At 38.3% G+C, this 18,409-nt stretch overlaps 1 pseudogene across 1 annotated transcript; it reads right to left on the reverse strand.

Annotated features, from left to right (window-relative positions):
- Positions 1 to 994: 994 nt before the first annotated feature.
- On the reverse strand, positions 995 to 4,919 carry LOC147541906 (Holliday junction resolvase MOC1, chloroplastic-like; annotated as a pseudogene). Its single transcript, XR_015224315.1, has 6 exons — positions 4,506 to 4,919; positions 3,435 to 3,540; positions 2,814 to 2,866; positions 2,389 to 2,455; positions 1,644 to 2,037; positions 995 to 1,516 (listed from the first exon to the last, which is right to left on the reverse strand). The product of XR_015224315.1 is annotated as a Holliday junction resolvase MOC1, chloroplastic-like (transcript).
- Between the last annotated feature and the right edge of the window lie 13,490 nt (positions 4,920 to 18,409).

Below are 18,409 nucleotides of genomic sequence, written 5' to 3' on the forward strand. Positions count from 1 at the left end.
TTTGTGGTCATCCGCCTCAAAACCAATTGGCTACGAGTGGAGAACTTCTATACATTAATCTTGGTTGCTAGTTATCCCTTCTTTCATATGAGACTATTCTCACACGCCCTTGGTTGCTAGTTATCCCTTCTCCCATGTGAGACTATTCTCACACGCCCCCTCATGTATGGGTGGTTAGCCTAACACGCTATTTTTTTTTTCTTCAGGTGATGTGCAGCTCTAATACCATGTTAAGTTTGTAGTTATCCATCTCAAAACCAATTGGCTATGAATGGGAAAGACCTATACATTTTATTTTTGGTTGCTACTACCTCTTCTCGCATGTGAGACTTCTCACAGACCCATCATCTTGAAATTCTCTCACATAAAAACAGTTCATATAAATATGATATGATTAAACAGAACTAAACAGGAGTAATAAATTTTGATTGTCAATTGTATTCCAGTTATCTAATTGCAATATCCTTTCATCTAGGGAACTCTTTTTAGGTACTTCCGATTTCGCTCAGATCATCCAGGGGACTCTTTGTAGGTACTTTCAATTTCACTAAGATGTATAATAGCTACGGCATACGGGTATCTCTCATCTCATTTTATTAATATTCATTTCACTCATAGCTTTTGTAAACACACAAGGATCCTATCATCCATGGATTTTCACCCTGTCATGAGTTTTTTATTCATCGATCAAACTCATCCATACTTCAGTTCATATTGGGCGAAAATATCTTCATGAAAACTTATCCTCGATCCCAAAGCTAACTTTATTTCAGCACCAAAGCATTGCATCCATATTATTAAATTTTCAAACCCATGGTTCCCCAACTTAAATGAGACAGAAGCAGTATGAGAACAAAGTTAGTAAAATCTAAAGCCTGCCATCTTGAGTGGCCATTCAACATATACAGTCCTTGTCTATGTCAAACTTTCTTCAAGTAATAATTTGTCCAACTAGTGCCCTAAATGGTGGGTTCAGTAGCCTTTCCCACTCCCAAAAAAAAGTTCATTCGTATTCAATAATTTTTGAAGAACAGAATGAACTACCAAAATTAAATCAAACACTGAGAAGAAGGCTAAACACCCTGAAAAAAACAAGAATCTCCTTATCCCTCCACAAATCCCATAAATAACTTAAGGAGATAAAACAAAAAACAAAAAAACAAAAAAAATCAGAAAAATAATACCAGATGCTTGGGTGGTAACTGTTACATATTTTTTCGCATAGCAAGAAACTCAGCATTATAGAGCTTTCCCTCGTCATATTTTATATTAGATGTTCTTCTAAAGTTTCGCCTCTCCGTCACGTGGAAGCATAGAAGATAGAGTTAGGCCAATACACAGCTCTGAAAAGAATTCTGGGCTACTTCACTGATGTTAAACAGTCAACCATCTAGTGAAATTTAGATATTTGCCTCCGCATACGCAACGCCCCAACACGTATACGGCTAGATTAGAGGAAATAATCAGGAGTTCTTCGAGTCACGTCGGGCTCTCCTCTCCTTGGAGCTGGTTCAAACTTCACAAGCACAATCAAACCATACCCGTCCAAGAGTCAGCTTCAGCATATTATATAACCCAGACAACATACCCGTGTGCATATATATATATATATATTATATAAAACAAGCAAGAGAGAGAAAGACCTGAATAAATGTGTGCCCTCTGCAGTCATCAACTTCCAATATGGATGCCATGTTTCCACTATGGTAACAATAGTTGGGTGCACTAAATATTATTTGTGAAAAGTTTGAATTAATATTAGAAAAAACAAAGGTTACAAAAGAATTGTGACGGAAAACAGTAAAAGGACCTGGGGAGGTAACCGAGAGCCAGAAACCTCCTTTTGCTCCCGTAACAACCAATACAGATCCAAACCTTATAATTTCTATCGCAAGAGTCAAAACCAAGTGAAAGAATCTTCCAAGAAATGTTAAAATGTGTTGTTATATGTCCCCAGTTGTATCCCTCCATGACTAGTTGATGGGCTCGAGCTATGAGCTTCAGACTGTTGGTATGGTGAAATTGCTCAGATATGTCCTGTAATACCAATAAAAAATACAATTTAGATATGATATAAACCACAAAGAAAAGTAAATGAAAGAAGAGTGAAGTTGAATAGGGAGAATGTCACGTAAATATATTACTCCATCAGAACAAACTCTTAATGAATGAGTCCACTAATAAATATCAAAGAACTTCCGAATATGAGCCTTAGCTTAGACATTAAAACAGGTATCATACAGATGTAAACTAACACAAGAAGAAAATCATCCATGCGCAAACTTTAAGAAGACATCAATAGTCTACTCATGATACCATATTAGAATTAAGGAATAAGCAAGGTTACACATAAGACAGTAGAACAAAGGTAATTATAGTAGCACTCACCAAGGCTATTAATGGAAAATAGTCAAAGAGATCTGTGAAGATCTTCCACACATTAGCATTGCCATTCCTACAAATAAGCAACAAAGCGTCAGATTCTAGCTTAAAGAAGGAAAGAGGTCATACGGCCATTATGTTAAGAAGACCTTAGTCAAGCGGGCTCCTGCAAGTTAAAAGTGGTTTTTCCAAAGGAGCGAAGGCACCGGAACAACAGAAAATCCAGAGGCAACTAATATCCCAACCCATAACCCATATCCAAATCCTCCACTCACCATCCCTTATTCATGAAAGGAAGTTTCTTCAACAATATAATCTAGAAAATTTCATGGTATACTCTCCATCAAAAAGTAGCCTGCTACAATGACAATTTATGCTAACATATATAGGACCGCTTCGGTTTCCTTGAAATAGAGGTGTTTATTCCTAACCTGTTTTCCATCTTGTGGATAAGGAATTGATTGCTGAATATAGGCTGTAGTTCCTGAGATACAAAAAATGGTACACTTATAATCAGAATTGCAGAAAAAGACAATTCAGTGAAAGTAAAAAAAAAAAAAATTTACAAGTTTGTAGTATGAAACTGAGATTTTTTATTATTATTTTCAAGTATGAAAAGTGCTTGCTATCCACTCGCATTACCAGACTATCTGAGAAAGAAATAGTTCACGCGAGGCTGTGAGCACATAGTTACAGCAATTGTAGTTTATTAGTGGTTCCGCATAAAAGGGCAATAGTTAAGGGAGGTAATTTTTGTTATTTTTTACAGAGTATACAGAGTAATGGCCTATTTCCTTGACTTGCTTTCTGACGAAATTTGTTTACTAGAAACACCAAATGACCTACTTCAACTTTCGACAAGAGAATAATTGACATGGAGATAGTGTTACAAATTTGAAGGAATCAAGCATCCAATAAAATACCAAAAAAAAGAATAAATCCATGAATCAATAGATGGCATAGCTCAAAGCACTAATGATACTGTCACGCCATTCAGTTTTCTTTTGACGTAAACTCATTCAAACTATCAAAAAAGAACTTTTGCATCATACCAGGTGGGGCGTCAAAGCTCCGAATCAACTGAACGATAGATTTAGCATCTAAACGCCTTCGAACTCTTTTACCGACCAATACTTGCAGGTGAGGAGTTTCGAAAACCTAGAACATTAAACAAAAAAAAAGATAATACACACTTAAAAAAGCGTCAATGATAAAATATAGTTCTTATATACGTATGTGAGATCTCTTTTTCAAGAAAGGAGATAGAATAACACTAGCCTCGTAAAGGAAGGGCCAAAAAAAAAAAACAAGTTCTAAGTGAAAATTAGTTTGATAGGACGATCTCTTAAAGTATATTCATGGGTAACTCCCAAGCACAATAAATGGACGACTTTTAACCACATCAACCAGCAGCAATGTTTAAAAAACTTACAAGACGTACGCCTCAAGGCGTGGCGGACACTTCATAGCTTGAGGCGTATGTATTTGAACTCGATAACAAAGTGTGTGCATCTAAAGTCACCTGGTATTTTGAGTTGTAGGGGAAACACCAAAATATTGGTGTTTTGTTTATTAGACACTCAAGACCTTCTATTATGGTAGTCAAGTAGAAAAGTATATTACTTCCTTACCTACTGGATATCATTTTCCTAGCAAAAAAATTAGTTTATGCGTTTCACGCATCGGCGCGTTCACCTTGAGGTGTTGCCTCGCCTTGTAAGAGCAAACCGCCTCGAGGGGTAAAAACTTATTTTAAAACTTGACCAGCAGACATTATCAAGTCTTCATATTGACGAAAAATCACGAGAATCCAGACAATACCATCAAACATCAAACTACAACGTTATAAATTTATGAGCCAAACTACATGCTAAACTTATCAAAGGTCACAACATCCACAACACTAACACTCGTAATGCCAAGGAAAAATACGAATGTCCTCTGCTTGTCTCTCTGCCTATTACCCCAAAGGGGTGAATCCCTCGAGCAGGACTAGACCCCAAGTGATGCTATTGATGCTAATCCGTAAACCCTAAACCGTACACATGCATACCCTCATTTCCTAATAACCATTCAAATTACTTAGATAGTGTAAATATAATTCATAACAATGACAGAATTACCTTAGCAGAGCAACCAGAGTGATCAGTTTTCAAGAGTGCCAAAGCTCCTGAAAGATCTGGGTCAATCCCAACTACCCATTCCATTTGAGTACCATTACTTCTTCTCAATACTCAATTCATCAGATTTCTCAGGTAAAGGACAAGAAAGTGAATCTAACCATTTTTCTTTTAACTCAGCATCCGAAACCTGAACCCTAACCCTACAAGTATCCCCAAAACCTCTTTCTGCAACTTCCACTATAAACGTACTCACGAACATCATTCAGTGAAGAAGAACCACTAAATGACCTATATTTAGAGGAACAAAAACGAATTTTTGTTCTGAAATTGAAACAGATAGTGTTCATGGGAAATGTTGGTGAAGATAAAGTTTGTGAAGTTAGTATTGGGACGGCTTCCATTAAGAATTGGGTTTTGAAATTGGAACAGAAGTTGGATAGAGGTGATTGATTAAGGCCGCGACTTTGGGGGAATAAAGAAAACTCTCCAGGGAATAAAGACTTTTCTTAAAACTAGTCAAATAAGATTGACTTTTTATGTTTCTTTTTATTGCTAAGGGGCTTCTAATTTTAGAAGATGCTATAAAAAGGCTCCTCCATCTCATCACCTCTCTCTGCCACTTCATCTTCTCGACATCTCATCATCTTCTCCGGCGAAAGTCGCCGGCCGACTACTTTCCCGACCGGCGACCTTCAAACATAAAAAATAAAAATAATAATTTTCTCTCTCCTCTCTCTCTTATCTCTCTAAACTTTTTTTTTCTTTTCTCTTTCTCTAGAACAGATCTAGAGAGAGAGAAGGTCTGTCCGTGAAACAGACCTTCAATGGTCTGTTCTCACGAACAGACCACAAAGAAAAAAAAGTTACGATTTTTTTAAATCACTGTTAGGAAAAATAATATAATTTGAGGATTCAGAAAAAAGGTTACCATTTTTCTCTGTTTGATGCTTCTCATAAAGTTTTATAATTGAGGGTCTAGTTCAATTAATTCAAACGGCAATCTTCCATGAATGAAACTGAAAGAACAGGTGAAGTCAATTCTTCAATTTTTGAATCGTCAAATTTTTCTTTCAAAATTGACAAAAAAAAAACTTGAAGCTTACTTGTGATACTCACCGGTATCGATATCAAGTCCTAACGTCTGAAATTAGAGTAGATGAAAAAAGAAATTACACTTTATAAAAATATTATCTGTTTAGGGTATTCTAAAAAATGAAGATGAACAAGAAACTAGGGTTACTTGAAGACCAGCTAGAGTAGTTCCATAAGTTCTGTAGAGTTGGAGTCTGATAGTTGAAGATTTATCTTCTGTAAATTCACATTTTTGTACAAGGAACTCTATTTGAAGTGAAGATGATGAAAGATGGAGAATTTACCAGAGACTAAAATTGGAAAGTAGTATTTGACAATTGAAACAAATTGATTTGATCGGGAAGGGGGAGTATTGGGGTTACCTTCTATGTTTCCTTCTAAGCTTCTAGGATTCCCTTATGGTAAGAGTACAAGGTATCATTGAGGTCTATCATCAAGACATTCAAATTGATTCGAACAAAAGCATTTTCACTCGGTGAAATCATCATCACCCCAGACTCGCTACGAGTGGATGGAGAACCGGCACTTCCACCACTGGTAGAAATCGATTGCCCTGAAAAGTAGCACCACCAACCCAAGATCTTGCTCCTGATAAATTTGGTGGTTTCTCTTCCCCATTTTCTTGACCATCGAACCTTCTCTCTCTCTAGATCTGTTCTAGAGAGAGAGAGAAAAAAAAATTGAGAGAGAGAGGAGAGAAAAAATTATTATTATTATTTTATTTATGTTTGAAGGTCGTCGGCCGGAAAATTGGCCGGCCGGTGACTTTCGCCGGAGAAGATGATGAGGTGTCGAGAAGATGAAGTGGCAGAGAGAGGTGATGAGATGGAGGAGAACTTTCAAAAAAATGTATTCTGTATTCCCCCACAAAAATTTATTCCCCGGAGAATTTTCAAAAAAATCTGGATTCCCTCGAGAATTTATTCCCCGGAGAATTTTCATTATTCCCCAAAGCCGCAGCCTTGATTAAAAGACCAGATCTGGGCGAAGCTTTGGGTTTGGGTATAGATGAAGAGATTTCTTCGAATTTTTTTTGGCCAGCGCTTTGGGGAAAGCTAAATAGTTTCTGGAGTGTGAAAAAATTTTAAAGGGAATATGTAGAATTTTAGAAATTTTCCGAGGAAATAAAAAAAAAAAACAGTCCACCTCATGGCGGGCCGGCGACCATGAAAAAAAAAAAAAAAAAAAATTCACTCTCTCTCTCTTGGGATTTATTCATTTTTTGTATTTTCCATCAAAATCTGAACTATTTAAAAAACGACTAATATAACTCAAGAAGTACATATCTTGGTCATCTTCTTTTGATCCTAGACCTTATTGGCAACTGGAGAATATTCTCAGGCAACCCAATCCTACCTCAGACATCAACATTTCTGTTGAACTTTGGTGAAGGTTCATGGTGCAGATTGAGCCTGCCAAGCCTGTGACATTGTAGAAGAAGGAAGGCTGTAAAACATCTGTTTCTTTACGAGATAGGCAGAAATGAAACCCTTCGCCGGAGTTTCTAGAGAGAGAGAGTGAGTGAAATTTTTTTTTTTCATGGTCGCAGAGTGAGGTGAGGTGGACAGAGAGAGAGAGAGAGAGAGAGAGAGCTGAGGTGGAGAAGTATTTTGCTTTCCCCTAAATAAAATTGTCAAACAAAATTGACAAAATCTTCACACCCCGGAAATTATTTAGCTTTCCCCGCGCCCTTTTTTTTCCTGAGATTTTCAGTTTGAAGTTAGAAAATTTCAAATATGGATTGTGTTCATGTAGAGAATGAGGCCAGCAAGCGTGTAAATAAATAGGAAAATGAATTGGGGACTCCCAGGGATACTCCCCAAGTGTACTCCCCCTCACAATGACAAGGCCATTTCGGTTTTTTCATGGTTTTGTCAGAGTGAAAAGACCAAAGTAGCCTTGTCTTGTGAGGGGGAGTACACTTGGGAGTATCCCTAGAGAGTCCCCCTATCACCATTGAAATAGATATCCCAATATTGGACATGGATTCTTATACGTATTCGAATTTAAATAAAATATTTGAAATTTCGGATATCGAATATGGATTCAGATATCGAATAGGGATTCAGATATTCTTTATCGGATACCGGATACGTATACATCAATATCCGATTCGATAAATATTTGTATTCAATAAGTAATATAAAAAATAATAAACATAAAAATTTATTAATAATAATATATAAAATGTATGGTTGAATTTATTATTTAGATCTAATGGTTAAAAACTTAAACTTAAAGGCCAGCGCTTTGGGGAAAGCTAAATAGTTTTTGGGGTGTGAAGACCTAGTCAAAAATTGGTCAATTTTGTTTGACAATTTTATTTTGTAAATTGTTAGGGGGAAAAATAAAAAATCTCCACCTCACCTCTCTCTCTCCACCTCACCTCATCATCTTCACCGGCGAAGGTCGTCGGCCGGAAATTTTTCCGACCGGCGACCTTCAAACATTAAAAAAAAAAATTATATTTCTCTCTCCTTTCTCTCTCTAAAATTTTTTTTTTTTTAAGACCTAGATCTGGTCTGTTAATCTAGGTCTTAAAAAAAAGAATTTTTTTTTAGAGAGAGAGAGGAGAGAGATTTTTTTTTTTAATGTTTGAAGGTAGCCGACCGGCGACCTTCGTCGGTAAAGATGATGAGGTGGCAGAGATAGAAGATGAGATGGAAGAGAGAGGTGAGGTGGAGAGTTTTTTATTTTTATTTTGAAACATATTCCCCATAAAATGTGTTTCCTCCGGAAAATTTTCAAAATTTTGCATATTCCCTTTAAAATTTCACACCCCGGAAACTATTTAGCTTTCCCCAAAGCGCTGGCCAACTTAAAATATAGAATTTTGTTTTCGTTTCGGATATCAGATATTATCCGACATCCGTTAATATTATCAGATTCCGATATTGATTTATAATATCCGTCGGATAATTATCGGATATCGGATAGCTTATCGGATTCGGATACGGATATGCTCGATAAGCTACCGTTTACAGGCCTAAATGAGGAGATTTGGAACGAGGTTGGACAAGTCGGCCCCTCTGATTTTTTGGATGTTTTAAAGGCAGGGCGTTTACATGTTAGGGCAAGTCCAACGTAGGCCTCGGGCTCCAAACCCAAATTATAAATTGTTATAATTAGAATTTATTAAAACTAATTAAGATTCAATTCATAATTAAAATTCATACATAATTAAAACAACTAAAATAGAATTTATTAAAAATTGTTATAATTAAGATTCAATGCGCATATGGACTGTGATTCCAGACGCGTCTGGGATGTCCGAGACCTAGTCTCGGACTCCCAGTCCTACTCGGACCGAGACGAACTGGGATTCCAGACGTGTCTTGTACGCGTCTGGGCGTCCGAGACTTCATGTCTCGGACTCCCAGTGAGACTCGGACTGGGACTATCCCAGTCCGGTCTTTTCGCATCTCGGGATTCTGTCTCCCGAGATGCCCGGACTGGTTGGACGCGTCCTGGCTGGTCCAGTACGGGCTGTTTCTATTTTCTAGAATAGAAACACCCATCCGAGCTGCTGCTTCTTCTCCAATTCGACTCTAAGCTGCTGTTTTTGATGAAAAATCATCAAAAACAGCAGGTTTTGAAAACTTTTTTCAAAAAAAAAACTCATCAACTTTTAAATTCCCTTTTCAAAAATCAAAAACTTAAAGTTCTACGCATTGAACCCCTTTCAATTTCTATCCGATTAGGTCTAAATCTAATTTAAACTAATCAATTTCATGTCTAAATCTTTATCTAAACATAAAATTATCTAATCAATCAAGTTCGAATCTAATTCGACTAGTCAAAGATAGTTTCATGCAATCGGCTCGTGATGCCACTGTTGGATTTTGTGTGTATCTAATACATACTATTACTAGTGTTCTAAGAGGAATCTCAACATACATATATGTTAACACTAGATTACCAGGATCAATAAAGCATGAACTAATCAATGAACTAGAAGAGGGATAAATACCTTGAACGCGTTTTTTCCTCGAACTTTTCCAATCGCGTGTGAAGATCGAGAGTTCCAAGTGTCGCTCCTCTACTTGAGACACCGAGTGTGTTGACTTGATCTCCCTTCCTTTCAGACTGCTAGGACTTAATAGAAGTTTGAGAAGAACTCTTCTTCTTGACTAGATTGATAGAACAGGAGCTTTTTCTCTACAATCATCTCTCTCCACTAGCGGTATATTGAGAGAGAGAGAGAGCTGTATATTTTTCTTTCTGAGAAAAATCCACATCTTTTCTGTTCTCTAATGACCCTATATAAAGAGAAACCCTAATTAGAATCATATTCAAATTAGGTTTTTCTATTTTCACGTCACAGAAAAGATAATTACCAAAATTTGGCTATCCTCTTTAGTGTGGCCGGCCAGGGCAGCCCACTATGGGTTTTATATGGCCGGCCCACTTACCTTGGTCGGCCATCATATGGCCGGCCCAAAAAGCCTTGTTCCGGGCACCTCTTTTAGGCCCGGTTCTTTATATCTTGTTCCGAATCTCCAATCGAACATTTTCGGCTTATTTAGTTGGATCCAATTCATCTTTAGCCTTTTCGCGTCTAGTCAAGTCTCTCCGATCAAGTTACCACTCTTATGTGTAACCCATTGTAGGATCCGGTCTATGTTAGCCGCGAATCACCGAAGTGATCCGACGATCGTAGTTGGCTTCTAACAAGGCGCTACGACCCCTAATTGGACCGGACTAGATGATCTTCACAGTATGGTCATCGTTATCCTAGCTGACAAATTGATCGCATTGTCATCTTTGTCGAAGGACACTCCTTCGGAAGGACATCTCCTTCTGACCGCACGGATATATCCTTCAGTCTCCCACTTGTACTTAGAACAAGTGCAATGCTCGATTCCCATGTCTCTTCGTATCTCATCTGATACGTCATATCTTTCAGACTTTCTTGATCTGGAGAACAACTGTCAAAGCAAATGATTAATCATTAATCAATTTGAGTGTGGCCACACATTTTCCAGTTGCTTCTCCTCAAGTGGCCCAGAGATACTTATCCTAACTTAATAGGAGACATCATCCAGTCTTGTACTCCCACTTAACTTCATGTCTATCCTGTCTCCCCCAGTATTCCGCCTTTATAGCCTCCTTTTACGGCACGACGTTTGACGGTACCAAAGTTCGACATTCCTTACATAAGATGAGTGGAGTACTCGTGTTTATGGAATCTCTCCAATCTTGCCTATGAGTATTCATGACGTTTTTCAACTTTTGAAGAACTCTGATGTTTAGGTTATCCAGTGTATACTCTCCAATCATACACTCATGTAATTGACTTAAATACTATATTCCTATAGCCCATGAAACTGCGCTATCAGTCAATCTCCCATGTTAGTCTTCATGAGTCATTGTTGTCCATGCAATGACCAGGACTAGGGACTTAATAATGAATCTATTCCAAGTTCACTTAGTAGGGTTTCATTTACCAGATCAAGCATCTGATAAACCTACTTGGAATGCTTCATTATTTTTGGACTGTCGATTAAACACTCAACCATGATTTAACGACGAAATAATTAACTTATTTCCGATAATAAGAGTTTGTAATATTGAGTCTTCCCGTGTAACTCTTACACCCTCAATCTTACTTGTCTAAGCTTAAAGCTTAATGCCTATGACCCTAGTATTGTTTCCATACTTAGTCTAAGGTGACAGTTTAGTTAATAGATTAAATCTATATGGATTTTGCTTGTTATCATCCGATGATAATCTTTAGTAATACCATTCTAAATTAAAGCTTCCCAAGTTTTAACTACTTTCTTTTATTTGTAAAGTTTGCAACAATCTTTGCTTGGAACCTTTCCAGTTTACTGTTCTTCCATGTCAAGATTGTCATCTTATTCTGGAAGTTTGCAACATATGACTTTTCAACCTTTTATTTTCCTACTGAGAATTCACTAGTTCTTCTTAAGTACTTTGTGCGATCCAGATCATCTTATCTAGATTTGATTGGTGGCGACCATAAATACTCCAAGTACTTTACGACGTTGAGGCGAATGCTAATCATGCCCCACATGACCGATCTTATGCCTTTTGCATAACCATCTTTCTCATGCATGCTTGCTCATCAGAGTCCTTCAGATTATGAATCTTGCTAAGCTGTGTGTCATGAGACTTGGGTTCCGTTTGAGTGTTTCACATTGGATTTTGAAGCTTGCGTTTCATACCAGCTTTAGAAGAGTTGACTTCCTCCCTAAATGTGTCATGTACACATTCTTTTACTAGTAATAGATCATTATGGTCTTGAGCATTGCGACACGAGGGTCGGTTTTTCCTGGTCCATACCACGAATTTTGCGACCTTTAGTCATGCTCTGGGAAACACCAATGTTTCCATCCTTGTCTGTTTTTCACTTTGAAAACCTATTTGGACTTAACAGGAACCCTTGCTTTAGGCAAAATAGACCAAGTTCCAAACTTGATTTCAGACATGAATTCCATTCTGATCATATGGCTCTAAGCCATGTTTCGGAGTGATTCTGTCTTCTTTAGCCGGATCTCCATCCTCTGAGACAGATTTATGAGCTTTCAAGGTCTATAAGGGGTGTGAGCAATGATGTGACACGAAAATGCCACATTTGAAGAGCCTAACTTAGACTAATTAGTCATTTTCGAGTGTTATCAATAATATTTTATGTGTTTTTCTTGTTTAGGTACCATATTTGGAGCTAAACATGGAATTCGGAATAAAGGGGGCGAATTATCACTATCATTTCATGTGCCCAAAATGAGAGAAAAAGACTTCAAGCAAATCATATGAGAAGAGGAGTCAAAGACGAGTCCAACGGTGAAAACGGAAGTCCATTCCGAGTTCGGACGGGAAAGTTGTGAAAGAAAGAAGTCGAGGTTCGGTCTTAAAACAAAGATTCTATGAAGGCACCCCCTTGATATCCAAGTGAAGATAAAGCCCAAGTCTACAACCCAAGAGCCTAGATATGAAGGAACAAAACCCAAGCCCAAAGAAGATGAAAGAAGGAAGAGATTTTGGAGGCACCCTCTTTATGGACTCAAGTTTGAGTCAAAGTCAAGTCTTGACTAAGCTAGGGTTTGAGTCAAAAGAGAGGGCCAAGACACTATTCATCTTCTTCTTCATTCTAACAATCTTTGAACAACCAAGAAGGGAGAGAAAAGGAGGCAAGGGGTTTCTAGGGTTTGTGTTCTTGGGTAGAAACTTAAAGAGAAAGAGTTTGAAAGAGAGGGAAGGAGAGAGCAAGACCGGCCAAGCTTGGCCGGCACGGGATGCAGAAGAGATCGCAAGCACAAGAGTGCGGACCAGCAACTTGCACCAAATCGGCAGCAACAGCAGCTTTGCTCGGGCTGTTTCAATGGAGCACGGCTAGCAGCTCGGACCTTCATGGAATATGCTCGGTTGCACGGGAAAAGCTTGGACGCGCACGGGAGCTGCAAATCAAACGCGGCTATAGCTCGGAATGCTTCGGTTGTGCACGGGACGCTCGGATCTGGCCGAGACTTGGATGGATTTACATGGTTTTTGGTTTTGGCCGAACCCTAGGTCTTTTCTTTGGACGGATTATTCTAGGTTTTCCGGCCATCTTCTTGGCCGGAAAACTTAGGGTTTTTACTCCCCATGTCTTGATCTATCTTCCCATGTAGTTTGATTTGATTTTGGGTAAGAAATCTCTAGAGAGAGAAAGCTTGATGAAGCTTTAATGGAGTTTGGGTAAAAAATGGAGAAGATGATGGTGGTCGCTATGGGGAAATCTGATTTTTGCTCGGGGACACCCAAAGTTCACTATTAAAGGGAAATCCAGAAAATTGCTACAGGGAGATCGACTACACTTAGAGACTCAATTTTCTCGACGAACCTAGCCTCGAACCACATCGAAAAAGGGGGATTTCTCATCATCTTCTTTTCATTTATTACTTATTCACCATGTTAGCTAAATCAAGTGTGTTGATTATATGAGATGAAATGTGATGAATTTGTGATTATGTTTAATATGATTTGATGTTTTGATTATGAATTGATGTTCATTTGATATGACTCGGGATTAATCGATTTAGACGTTTCTTTGACTAAGTATGATCTCCGGATATACGTAGTACTTATAGACATCACCTTAGGAGTCGAACATCGCTTGTATTTGACACATTAAATCGGACAATGCATAGTTGTAGATTTATCATTATGGATTCCCGGATTTCGATACATGAGCTCTCGTATTCGGATACTCTTGAAGCATGATTTGAATGTGATGATTGGCTTATTATTTGTTTACATGTGAGTTTAATTGTCTTCGTCTAGTTTTATAAACTAGAAGCCTCGATCGTAATCGTCTATTGACACGAACTTTGATAATGCGTACTTAGTTTGATAATCGATTCTTAGTGACGTTTGATCGATTATACTTAGTTTGACGTATTATGCTTATTAGTGTCATACTTGTTCATTCTAAATTCATTAGATGGTGTGTGTAAGTTTGATAGTCGATGCTTAGTGACGTTTGATCGATTATGCTTAGTTAGACACATGATGCTTAGGATTGTCAATGTGGGTGAAGTTAATTACACTTTCATGTGAATAGATACATAGTATTTGTCATTGTGGATCTTGTGGATCGAAGTATCCGTCTCAATTAACTTTTACCCGAATCAACTCTTACCGTCTCCCGACTCTTGTTTCTCCTCTTCTCTCGAATCTCTCTCGCCCATTTACTTTGTTGTTTAATTTAGTTTTACTTGTTTTATTCTCTTCTTGTTGCTTACTCAATCATAAACCTCCCACTTTTATCTTGTTCTTTCCTTTTTAGTCTAAGTTAGCTAGTGATACCTAGGCCGGCGAACGAGACTCCTTCGATATCCAAATTGCCTTCTTATCCTTGGATCGATCCCGGCTTTGCCGGATTACTACTTGATACCTCCGCTTGGGTGTGTAACCTTTTCGGGTGCATCAAGCAACTTTGAGATGCTCTCAACTCTTTGAGAGTTCTCTTGCGAATCTAATTCGCTCTATGCGGGAGTATTTTCGAGATCTTCCATCTCTACCTCTCTTTATTTCCATGTCTATTGGCTCTGAATAGATAGGAAACGCAATTTCTGACATTTGTACATCACTATCAGTTTTGTTGCTCATCGAATTTCTTCGAAATCTAATATTTTCTCCCACTTGTCTTCTTGAAATAACTCTTATTTCAAGGAAGACACCACCACGAGCAACAACCACCTTGTTCTCTGATTGCTTTGTGGAAGAATCCCCTAATATTTCTTTATCCCGTAAAGAAATATTCTGTCTGATATGTAAACTTGGTTTTTGGAAACCATTTATGTTTACATCATATCATTAGACCTTAAGAAAAGACTACTTTGGAACCATTCCAAACCGATACTCTTATGGTGTCTTTTCAGCTTTTGACGGAATATGGTTAGCTAGGAAAAACGACCGTGTTTGAGAATATATCCTAGAAAGTGTTCGTAACATTGGATTATACCCATAATCGATCGACTCATGTCTAACATGTTCGATTACTCCCACTTGACTCATCATCCATATGATGTGTTTGTGGAGCAAGGTGAGAAACTATTTCTCAACTTCTTTGATGGTCATCAAATTTTTGATTCAAATATTTATCATCTCGATCCAATCGAATGACTTACATTTTCGTCAAGTGGATTCAGGTTAAGTCTAGTTAGTGTATTAATAGTTTTACGTACATCTTTATGTACGAAGACTATTAGTTTACTAGCCATTTCTTCCTTTCTAAAAGGTGACTTTGTCAAATGGCCCTGTTGAACAAAATTCACATATGTCTTATGATTCGAAAATCATTCAGACTCAGAAGTCCATACCATTGGATCTTCTTTCATGTGTCTTATGTCAATTTGACCGATGACAAAATATGAGTTGACCTATTTGAATCCTTTGATTATAGCATATAGTATCATTATTAATGCTCTTGGTTCTCTAAGAACCTTTTGTTAATTTAGCACTATTTTAAAACATTTGATGTTTCTAGAAGAACATAATAATGCTTATTAAGTTCTACCTAGATTAGTGTCTAAAAGAAGACTTTGATCCCTTTCAGCATCCTTAGCAACTCTTTGCTTCTGCTCCCTCTTCGATCCTTTCTCCTTTTAGTCAAGTATGTAATTCCCTTGAGCTCCCACTGAGCAGTACATCCGGTCTTAAATACCTGATGAAGGGAGTCTACAATACTTGCTAGATTAACTTAGTTAACAAAGATATAAGAATCGGAATTCATAATTCCTTTTCTTTTGTCTTCCAGGTACTTAGGGTAGTTTCCTTGAATGGCCTAACCATTGCTTTAGAAACCTTTACGTCGACCCTTTAGCCTTTTGAATCATAAGAATTCTTCTTATATTCCATTGGTTTTTGAATCTTAAGAACTATCTTTTTAGATTCAATGTTCCTTAATGTTCTTTTCAAGACGACTTCCTTAGAGGTGCCAACCTCTCCATTCACGACATCTAGTGGAACTTTTCCTCAAGTTGTCGAATGATTGTGTAAGCATCCATATCAGTAATCTCTACGAGAGAGAAGAATTTTATGGATGTTCACAAAAGAATTCGTGGATAATCATATCCTCAGTCGTTTGAAGAAGCAATGAACATAAGGAATGAGATATTCTCAAACGTTTTCTTTATTTCGAATTCGAGAACGTTTCTCGGACTCCTTTCCAATCAAGAAAATAACTTTCGTTTAATTTCTTCTGAAGGAATGAACGAAGGTTGGAAAACTATTTTCTAAATAGTCATATTTATAATACATTTAAAAGAAAAATAAAACAAATTCCTAAAACTTATTATCATTGCAAAAACACATTTTTTTGCCACATTATTCAAAATCGTCCCCGGTTGAATAATATGATTCCAAGATCTCATTCCTATGGAGTTAAGCGTACTTTGGCACTGCCCTTAACTCCAGCCTCCTGGGTGAGTAACTCTTTACTGATCATACTCCTATGACTCTTGGTTGATGAATAACACTTATGTGTTAAATTCATCCTTTTGCCTCGAAAGCCAAAACCCTTTTGCCGACTCATTGAGAATAACCATTTAGACGCGTAGACCTCTTCATAGATCTACTCGTATTGTCCCGAGGTAAAAGATGGCACCCTGCTTTGGCATGACCCACCATCGATGAACAAGGGCTCAACAGGTGTCTTAATCTGGGTAGGCATTACTCAAAATTCCTTTTGGGGACTTTTACGTTTTTAGCATGCATGCATTACTGTAAACTCTAGCATGATCATACACGACATAAAACGTAAATAAATTAGTAAATGCGCGCGAGAAAATAAATGAAACAGACATGATCCTAGTATGGTCGTTAACCTAAAAAATCTAATCTTCTTACGTTCTTGCTTGTTTCGCCTTTGTTCGCCTATATCTCCATCCCCGAACCTCCAGTCAATTCTCCCACTTGAACCACGATCTCATCCTTTGGCTCTTCAATGGACTCTATGGACCCTTAACTCTAATTACAAGACTCAACGATTCGCAGATCGTATAAACCTGAAATTAAATTAATTAATACATCGCGCACACATTTGTGCTTAAAAACAAGAATAGAACACTTTTATGGTCATACTAGAAACCACATTCACATTGTAGACGGTGAGAAGTCTACGGGTCGGAAGTCAGAAGGTCGGTAGCGGAAACGTCTTCTGGAATTCCAAACGTCGAGTTCTTGATTGATGGGCACCAGCAACGTGTGAAAGAAACCTGCAAAAGAAGGTGAACAGACACAAAAAACCCGTGAAGGCTTGGGGGGACACCGGGATGGTGCCTGCCAAGGGCCCTCCGACGGTCAAGTCAGCAAAGTATTACAATGGATAATAAATGAAAAGCCGAAGGTATAACCGTTGATGTGTAATCGGGGAGTGGCTAGGCTCGTAGAATGACCGGAGTTCGAATCTACGGGAGTGAAATGATCAGAAGTATGAAAGTAGATGTTACCAGTAGCGTCGGGCAAGAAGAAGGTTGTGATCTCCTCGAAGACGTCTGGAAGCGTCGAGCAGGAAGCTTCGAGCAGGAAGCGTCGAGCAAAGATAAGCTTTAACACCCTTGAGGCGTCTAGTAGTGTCCACGACCAGAACCAAGTGAACTTGTATGCAAACGTCTCAAGAATAATCGAAGGACAGAGAGCGAGTGGAGAAGAAGAAGTAGTATGGGTTGTTTTTCTCTGCATTCGATGTCCTAGAAATGAAAGTGCTCCTCTTTATATAGGCTTGAGGAGTGATCCGTTGGGAGGAGTAAAGGCTGACCGTTACGGAGTAGATGCATGGTAAGATACCTGGGATATGGTGACGTGTACACTGGCTGTACATGCACAACGGTTGTGCATGTTCTCTGGCAACTACTCTGATTGTGCATGTGCATGGTCTCACATTTATGTGAGACGTTACCATGTTATGCATGCCATTGATGGGGGATAATTGTCTCTGGAGTTACGTTGACCAAGTTTGAGATCTATGTCATTATGGGCATATGTGACATGTCGAGGATCTCATCGTCAAATGATCTTTAACACGTGGTGCATGGAGATCTAGACGTGTCAAGCGCCAGGCGTGTGGAGACTCAGGCGTGTGGAGTTCTGTGTACGTGGAGACTCTTTGCACGTGGTTGGGCTCGACACGAGTTTTAGGGTCCAGGCGACGATGGCCCATTAAGAGACTTCTGGGCTGGGCCCGAGAGTGTTGCGCTGGGCTTGACGTCTTAATGGGCGCTTTTAGTGCCGAGGGCCCTGGTGTGGATTTTGGTCAACACAGTTTGTCCCCCACTCTCTAAGTAAATATTTTATTTTCTTAGAGA

The sequence above is a fragment of the Eschscholzia californica genome, unplaced genomic scaffold (genome assembly GCF_041429995.1).
Source record: "Eschscholzia californica isolate CP2 unplaced genomic scaffold, dmEscCali1.0.p SCAF_4, whole genome shotgun sequence".
NCBI lineage: Eukaryota > Viridiplantae > Streptophyta > Magnoliopsida > Ranunculales > Papaveraceae > Eschscholzia > Eschscholzia californica.